We start from the raw sequence: 9,696 nt of genomic DNA, 5'->3' as shown, positions 1-9,696 counted from the left end.
TTGACAGGTCTGGTGACACTCTTCTAACGAACAGCAGTAGGTTCAACTTAGTGACTTCCTTCTAACAAATAATGGCAGAAGTGATGGTGTGTCATTTGCAACATTAGGTTATAAAAAGGCTGTATCTTCTATCTTGCTCTGGGGTAAGTCATGTTGTGAGCAGCCCTCTAGAAAGGCCCACATGATGATAAATTGAAGGCTTCAGCCAGTGGCCACATGGGTGAGCTCAGAAGCAGATGACACCCACCCCTTTCAGAGATTACAGCCCTGGCCAATAGCTTGACTGAAACCTTATGAGAGATCTTGAGACACAACTTTCAGATTCTTGACTCTTAAAACTGTCCGAGTTAATAAAGGTTTTTAGCTGCTAAGTTTTGGGGTAAATTCTTAAACAGAGTACTTGTCTACTGATCACAGTTCCAACATATGGGGGAGGGGGAGTTGCCCGCACACCACCAAGCAATGCTCCAGGCAGATACCAGCTGGGTGTCCTAACATTTTAACTCAATTCTGACACATCTACCCAGAGATAGCATTGGATTCCACAGGTTAAGGGTTTAGTCCTACGAGACTCCACTGACCCCTCACTTCAGGATCCAGATACAAACCCAGGGTGTCACCTATCCTTTTGATGAACAGCCTGTAAATCAGAGGTTCCCACAACCCCCTTCTTGGGTTTGATTAATTTTTTAGAGTGCTCAGAGAAACAATTTTACTTACTAAATGACTGGTTTATTATAAAAGGTTATAACTCAGGATCAGCCAGGTAGAAGAGAGTATAGGGAAAAGTATGGGGAAAGGGCGCAGTTTCCATGCCCTCTCAGAGTGCTCAACTCTCCCCACATTGCCAAGTGTCCACCAATGCAGATGCTCTCTGAACCTCATCCTTTAAAGATTTTCTGGAGGCTTTCTTACATAGGCATGAATGATTCATGGTGACTGAACTCAGTCTCCAGCCCCTCTCCCCTCCCTGGAGGTGGTAGAGGCCAGGAGACTGAAAGGTCCAACCCTTAAAACAAATGGTTGGTTATCCTGGCAGCCAGCCCCCCATCCTTCAGTGGGGTCCAAAATTCACCTCGTTTATGTTAAAAAAGGCAGACATCTTTACCATTCTCACTTAATAAATTCAAGTGTTTTAGGACCTCTGAGCCAGAAATGGGGACAAAGGCCAAATATATATTTCTTATTATAAATCACACTATTACACAGAGTTAAACAATTATTATAATCAGACTTACTAGATACCAGAGAAATGCTGAATAAAACAACAAAGTCAAGTACCTTCTTAAACATTAGACTGGCCAAATTTTAAAAATAATAATTCCCAGTATTTTCCAGGGCATACACTTTTTATGGGTATTTAATCAAAATGCTCTGTTTGGGGAATAATTTTGGGTGCAGTGGTTAAGAATCCACCTGCCAATGCAGGGGACAAGAGTTTGAGCCCTAGTCTGGGAAGATCCCCCATGCCGCGAGCAACTAAGCCCGTGTGCCACAACTACTGAGCCTGTGCTCTAGAACTCACAAGCCATAACTACTGAGCCCGCGACCCACAACTACTGAAGCCCACACGGCTAGAGCCCATGCTCCGCAACAAGAGAAGCCACCGCAGTGAGCAGCCCGTGCACTACAACAAAGAGTAGACCCGACTCCCCGCAACTAGAGAAAGCCTGTGTGCAGCAACAAAGACCCAACACAGCCAAAAATAAATAAAATAAATTTATATAAAAAAAATTATGTAATAACCTCTGTGGGAAAAAGAATGGATATATGTATAACTGAATCACTTTGCTATACACCTGAAACTAACACAACATTGTAAATCAACTATACTCCAGCATAAAACAAAACTTAAATTTTAAAAAAGAAGAAATATAATCACTCCATTTATAGACAACCCTATTAAAAGTAATGTTAGAGCTATATACATTTTGATGAAATGATATCAGAAATTATTTTCCTTCAAGTTAAGCTACATATTAAAGATTGCTAAGGAAAATGCCTGAAGTTGTTAACAGGTGATGCTAACGAATACAGTGGCCTGGACTGCTCTAGCAGATTGGAACTATGTGAAACGTGGGTCCATGAATTCTAAATTTTATGATTTTTTTTCAAGAGAATCCATGAAAATTTGATTTTTTTAAAATGTGAAATCTTGCCATATTAAACACATAATAAATTAAATTTTTTAAGATTCTAAAGCCAAATGTAATATTTCTGAATGCAGACACCACCCACAGTGTTCCAGATTGAGATCACCCTATAAATGAACAATAATGGATTGAGGAGATCCATAATAATGGATTAAGGAGATTAAAACTACCTGAAAAACTTTACTGAAACTTTATTGAATTCATTATCATATCTAAAAAAATAATATCTTAGTCAAAGAGACAGTAGCCAGCCACTGAAACACAGAAAAGTAGAAAGAAAGAAATGTGTCCTCAATACAGGTACTGCCCATCCCAAGAATCAATATATCAGATCTTGATATATTGTACTCTGTATTGCCCTGTAGCAGAGCAGTTGAGGACTTGGGGTCTTGCGCCAGACTCCATGTGTTTGAATCCCAGCTCTGCCACTTACTAGGTACTCAATCTTTCTGTGACACAGTATCTCTATTTGTAAAACAGGGATTATAACTGTATGTACAACACTGAAATGCTGTGAGAAAGTAATGGCTGAATAAATATTAGCTATTATTACTGTGGAGGTGAAGTATTAGATTACCAGAGACTGGTGCCAGAAACCATTCTTATCATTTAATCTTTGTGCTGATTTCATTCTCACAAAGCAATTGCTGATTATAATAGACTTGTGTAAAATGAAAGAATGCCTTGGTCTGAGGGTGTAAGAGCAGACACTGGGGTAGTTAGAGACCTTAGTATAAATTAAGAGATTGCTATTCTGATTAAAGTACTTTACTCTCGGTGAGTTCAGTTATCGTGAATTAAGTTGCCTAGGATTTGATTATATCTAGAACTAAGACATGATTATTTTTCTGGATCCTAAACCATGGTGAATTCACGAAGACAGACACCAACCAAAGAGAACTCTTGGCATCTAGGCAGTTGGAATGTTCTTTTTTTCACCGTGAGATTTTTCTTTCAGACTTTCTCTCTTAAAACTGTAATAAAAAAAATTATGTCTCTCTTACTCATTGTTTAATTCCCAATCTTTAGCACAGTGTTTGACAAAAAGTCAATGTTCAATAAATATAAATGATTGAATGAATGAATTTAAAATGAATCAACAATCGAAAAGCAGATTTCTTTGTATCAGGTTGTTTGTTGCCATTTACCTTGTTTCAATCGAAGTGTTACTTAGAGAATTACTTCTGGTTCATTGATGGTCCCTTTTAGTTGAGTTCCAAGTATTGAATATTGTGCTGTGTCTTTTACAATTGGAGCAGGAGTTGGAGAGTGGAAAATGAGAAGTGGAAGAAAGGAAAAGCAACTAGCTATTTGAGAGAACATCTTTCATTCATTTGAGGGTAAGGGATTGCAGGAATGAGGTATATACACAGTCAGTTCTGGACACAGCAGAGTAATGAATATCAGGTTTATCTTCCTGACATAAAAATCAACAAAATAGGATAAAATATATGAAACAACTCTTTTCAGGCTTTGGAAAAAACACAGCATATAACTATAATTCCTGAAAGAACGATAACTCCTGAGCTGAGTCCCACATTTACTCTGGTTTTCTGCCTGGGAACGTCTCAAACTGCTGCACAGGGATGAAGAGCCTCCAAAGAAGGCAGCAAACCTGCCGGCCAAAGAAAACAGCGATTCTATTTTGTTGCTGCTGAGGCTGCTGTATTCCATGGCACAGGGTAGCAGAGATGAGGGAGTTGCACAGAGGAGCCTCAGAAATCTGCATAGTGGCCCCTCCAGATATCTGACTAAACAAACACATGGCAATGATGTACAAGGCTTGACTCCACATACCAGGCAGAGAATAATTGTTGGGAGAATGAGAGCAGAACAGAGATTCTGGAAGTAGGCAGATGCTGGAAGAAATCGGATTTCCAAACTGCTAGAGTGAAGAATCTTCAGAAAGGCCACCCCTTGAGAATAAGAACTGTGCCTGAGAGCAGTGGTCCCTCCAATCTGGTCCGCAGAACAGCAGCCTTAGCATCACCTGGGAACTCGTTGGAAATGCTGATTCTCTGACACCAACCTGATCTACAAAATCAGGAACTCATCAGGTGGGATCCAGCACTCTGTGAATCAAAGAAAAATCCGCAAGGAAATTAGAAAATGTTTTTAAATGAACGGTAATGAAAATACAACTTAATCAGAATTAGTGAAAAACAGCTAAAACCACGATCTGATAAGATTTATGTATTTAAATATTTATATTTGAAAAAAAGAAGAGGTCTGAAATTAACGTCCTCAGCCTAACCTTAAAAAGAAAGAAAAGGAAGAATAATTTAAACCAAAAGTAAGTAAAAGGAAACAATAACGGTAAGACTGAAAATCAATAAAATAAAGAACAAATGATGGAAAAAATTAAGACCCAAAGTTGCTTTTTTGAAAAGTTGAATAAAAATGAAAAATATCTAATAAAATTGATCAAGAAAAAAGAAAAACACAAACAAGATCAACAATGAAAAAGAGAATGTTGCTGTAGAGCCTCCAAGCAATAAAACGATAATAAAGAAATATTATTGATACTAATAAAGGTATATGAGTAAGTCTGATAACTTAGATAATTTAGTAAAATTCATTGAAGGGCACTAATCACTAAAACAAGGAAAATTCAATGGGGTTGCATATACACATTTAAGAACAGTGAAATACTGAGGCAGCATCTCAAACTGGTATTGGGATCACGTTGTCAGAATTAGTAGACAACTTCCTATAATGATCATGATGAAAGACAATTTTTGGGAAGTGTTGGTCTTAGCATTTATGTTCATTTAAACTGTTGGTTATCCATGGCTTAAATAGTCTGTGATACCCCCTCAGAATCTTGCAGACCCACATCAAAATACTTACAAATAAGCGTATGTCATCTTCCATGATTAGTTTAGATAAAATTAGACTGGTGGGGAAAAAAATAGAACATATAAATAGAAGTAGATTTGTTTAAAAATAAAAGAATTTCAAAATTTAAATTTCTCACCAGGCCAAAGTGTTTTCTCTGATAGATTCTAACCAAAGTTAAAACAATAGTACCAATCTTATACAAATTTTTCAGAAGATATAAGAGGGAAGATCACTCCCCACTTCATTTTATGAGACCAGAATAATCCCGATACCAAAATCAGTCAAGTATACTCCAAGAAAAGAAAAGCTACAGAACACTATCTCTCATGAAAAGATATGCAAAAATCCTTAACAAAGCACTAGCAAAACACATACAACAATATATAAAAAGGATAATATGACAAGACATAGCAAGGTTCATCCCAGTAACAAAATGTTGGTTTATTATTTTAAAAAATGAGTACAAATACTCATCACATTAATAGAAAGAAAGAGAAAAATTCATATGATATCTTAATAGATGTGGGAAAGTACTTGACAAAATTGAGCACCCATTCATGATAAAAACTTACAGCAAACTAGGAACAGCAGACACTCACCAAAAAGTACATAATGTTTGATTACCTTTATATGAAGATCAAAAATAGGCAAAATTAAGTGTTTACCTGTGATGTCACAGAAATTTGCTGGGGATGTGTATGAGAAAATTTTCTGGTATGAAGGAAACAATCTTCATCTTTATTGGGTTTTGAATAACACAAGTTCAAACTTTTGTCAAAACTCATCAACCTTTACATTTAGGATCTATGCCTTTCACTGTATGTAAACTATACCTCAATTAAAAACAAGCCACAGGGCTTCCCTGGTGGTGCAGTGGTTGAGAGTCCTCCTGCCGATGCAGGGGACACGGGTTCGTGCCCCGGTCCGGGAAGATCCCACATGCCGCGGAGTGGCTGGGCCCGTGAGCCATGGCCGCTGAGCCTGCGTGTCCAGAGCCTGTGCTCCGCAACGGGAGAGGCCACAACAGTGAGAGGCCCGCGTACCACAAAAAAAAAACAAGCCACAGGAGGACAAAAGTTATATATTGGACTACCATTAAAACAAAAGAGGGAAAGAAGTGGAATGATTTTTAAAAGATTAAAATACGTGAATACAAAGTAGAAAGTCAGGAGAAATAATAAATGAAGGGCTTCCCTAGTGGCGCAGTGGTTAAGAATCTGCCTGCCGATGCAGGGGACATGGGTTCAAGCCCTGGTCCGGGAAGATCCCACATGCCGCGAAGCAACTAAGTCCGTGGGCCACAACTACTGAGCCCACATGCCACAACTACTGAAGTCCACACTCCTAGAGCCGTGTTCCACAGCAAGAGAAGCCACTGCGAGAAGCCCACACACTGCAACGAAGAGTAGCCCCCACTTGCTTCAACCAGAGAAAAGCCCGCGCACAGCAACAAAGACCCAACATAACCAAAAACAATAAATAAATAAAATAAAATAATAAAATAAATAAATTTATAAAAAAAGAATAAATGGAAAGAGTGTGTGTAACTTATAATCAGATGCACAAGTTAAGATTTATTGAGTATGTATTACATACACATTTTGTGATATATGCATACCATCTTTTAGATAGCAATTATTTTTATTTTATAGATGATGATAGAGACCAGAGAATTAAAGTCTAAAGCCACAGGTAGAAAGTTATCAGAATAAGACTTATACCAGCGATTAGCAGAACGGTGGATCTTGAGGCTGAGTTCAGTACATAGACATTTCATTTTGTCCGCTTGGTATTGCAAAAGAGAAAATTGAAGTAAATATTTGCATTTAAAGATTGTGACATTTCCATAAAAAATCTGAATTTCTGGAAAATACTGAAAATTGGAAGATTTGCCATGTTGGGCCTATGTTCCCACATGCAGAAAAATCATCTGAAGCTCAGTGTCAAGCAGATGGTCCCCTTAAACAGGACTTAAATAGGACATGTTACCTGCTTGTCTCTGTAAGTGTTTGAGTATGGATACCTAATTGATGACCACGTTTATCTGAATTCAGGTCCAGAGAAGACATAGGAAAAAAGGTGATATTGCACAGTGAAGGGGGGACAAAAGATCATATGAGTAAGGAGTCTATGATTTAGGAGCTAAGGGATTTGTGTTTACTAAAACATAGCAACAAAACCTGATAATGCCCAAAGCAAGATATTATATAAGAGAAAAAGACAAAAAGCAGAGACCTGTCCAAAAGGAAAGTCCATTTTATAGTGACTAATACCCATTGGATGTTTTCCAGCTTGTTGTGGGGATGCTATGCTGTAATAGAGAGACTCACAGAAGATAAATTAATTTCTCAAAATTGCTTGACTGATACTGAAGAATTACCTTCCTCTGGGATAAGAAGTGAGGTTAGACTCTGAGCACTCAGAACCAATGTGATTAAGAGCAGGAAGGTGGAGGAAATTTGTAACCCCCTTAGAGTATCTAGGTCTGTGTTCCCTCCTGTAAAATTAAAGCATAATATAAGACTGGTTTTTCCATAACGGACCTTTTCAGTTCCGACATTCTTTGGCTTCATGAATTAGGATGACATTGAAATATGGCCTAGTACCCCAACAGTGCTTGTCTGGTATTTTTATTCTATACATACTAGTGCCTCCACCCAGAGTACAAAGTGGGAAGGGTTCTTCTTTTCAGATCACTCACTACAACTCTCCACGGGTTGCAACCTCAATTAACTTCTTGATTCCTCTTTCATACTTTCTAATTTACTACCCCCGTTAAAACAATTCAATGCATCCAGATCCATTTAGGTTCTACATAGCCCTTATAATAAGGAGTCTGAGGGTTTTTTTTTAAGTTTATTCATTTGTTTAATATGTGTAGCACACCTAAACCTGGAAAGGGAGGAAAACAAGGATAAGTTGTTGAATTAGAATCAACTTGAAAATAGAGTCCAATCTGACTTTTTACTAAATGTACTTTTAGGTTAAAAATATTAGCCTGTTCTTTATTTGGCATAGTATTTTCTACAGCATGTTAACACAAGATTTGTTTTTGACTTGTGCTTGGATCCGGTATTAATATTACAAAGATTAGCTGTTGCTTTAGAAATGAAAGCTGTTCAGTCCTATCTAAGCTCTACTTAATAAGTCCCCTTATCCTTATTTAAACTCTCTATGGCTTTATTATTTTTTTAACCAACACAATGAGAATGATATCATTCTGCAAATCCTGCTTCATAGTATGCTATGTTACATGAAATCAAATTAATCTGGCACGTTGCCTGTCATAGAGTAGGGTTTCAATAAATTAATTTCAAGTTTAATCTTTAGATTGCTCTGAGGCCTGTGGTATTGGTTACGGTGGATGTTTCTAGACTCAGAATGCTATATTGTTGACTCTAGTCCTCTGCCTCTAACAACTTGCCCCTCCTTATTCTTTCTGTACACATTGGCTCACCACGTTGGAAACATCAACACAGTGCCTGTAGGACCACCATACTCCCACTCTTCCTTAATGATAACTTACAAAATGTCAATTGCAGTCAAAAATACCATTCAAGACTCTCTTGAAAGGAAGCATTCTCTTATACCATTTGGCTAAAAATCTCTCCAGAATAGATTTACTTCCTGTGTTTCATTGTTCACAGTTTGGAGAATGAAAATGTCTTTGTGAGAGGTGAAGGAGAAATAGCCACCCTAAAACTATCAGGGAAGGGTGCTTAGAATTTCCCTAGTTCATTAATTCATCCAGTTAACAATATTTACTGAGTCCTTACTATGAAGAAGCATTGTTTTGTGTTCTGAGAATATAAGAAATAAGACCAAAAAACAAAAACATTCCTGCTTTTATTCACAAAAGACAAAAATAAGTGGACAAATAAAGACTATAGAGATTGAATGAAGTAGCAGTGGGATAGGTTTTAAAATAGACAGTTATATCAGTCAACCATTGCCACAAAAATGCTGCATAACAAACTACCCTAAAACTCAGTTACTTAAGACAAATAACTTAATTCTCTTCATGTATCTGTGAGTTAGCCAGGGTGATTCTGCCTTCAGCTCAGGAAGCTCTGCTTCACACTGCAGTTTTGCAAGTTGGCTAGTTCGACTGTGCTTCACGTTTCTTCTCATTTGGGGACCACCCAGGAAACGTCCTTCTTCTGGCAATGGCAGAAGAGGAAGAGGGCGAGCCAGAAGCTGCAAACTCATATCGAGTCTTTGTTTTCCTTATGTCTGCCAACAGCCCATTAGCTAAAGCAAGCCTCATGGCCAAAATCATGATCAAGAGTGGGGAAGTATATTCTACCCACTCTGGGGAGAGGCAGGGGATGAGTATTTGCTGAACAATAATGTAATTACAACATTCATTGACGATCTCTAAGGAGAAAGGTTGGCATGTTTAGGAAAAAGCCAGAAGACCAGTATGCTTGAAACAGACAGAAGGGGAGAGTGGTAGGATATGACAGCTGAGAGGGAGGCAGAGGCCCCCTCAGGGTAATATAGGCCACAGTCAGGAATTTGTTCTAAGTACAATAGGAAACCTTTAGGGGTTTTACATAGAGAGTAGTAAGAATTGATTGACATTAAAAAACAAAAAACTTCTCTGTGTGGTGACTACATTGAAAGGGACCGAGTCTGTTGGTAAGTATACTATTCACGTTACTCTTGCTGCAGCTCAAGCGGGTGATGATGGCTTAGACCT

The sequence above is a fragment of the Tursiops truncatus genome, chromosome 11 (assembly GCF_011762595.2).
Source record: "Tursiops truncatus isolate mTurTru1 chromosome 11, mTurTru1.mat.Y, whole genome shotgun sequence".
NCBI lineage: Eukaryota > Metazoa > Chordata > Mammalia > Artiodactyla > Delphinidae > Tursiops > Tursiops truncatus.
This window is presented reverse-complemented; position numbering follows the sequence as displayed.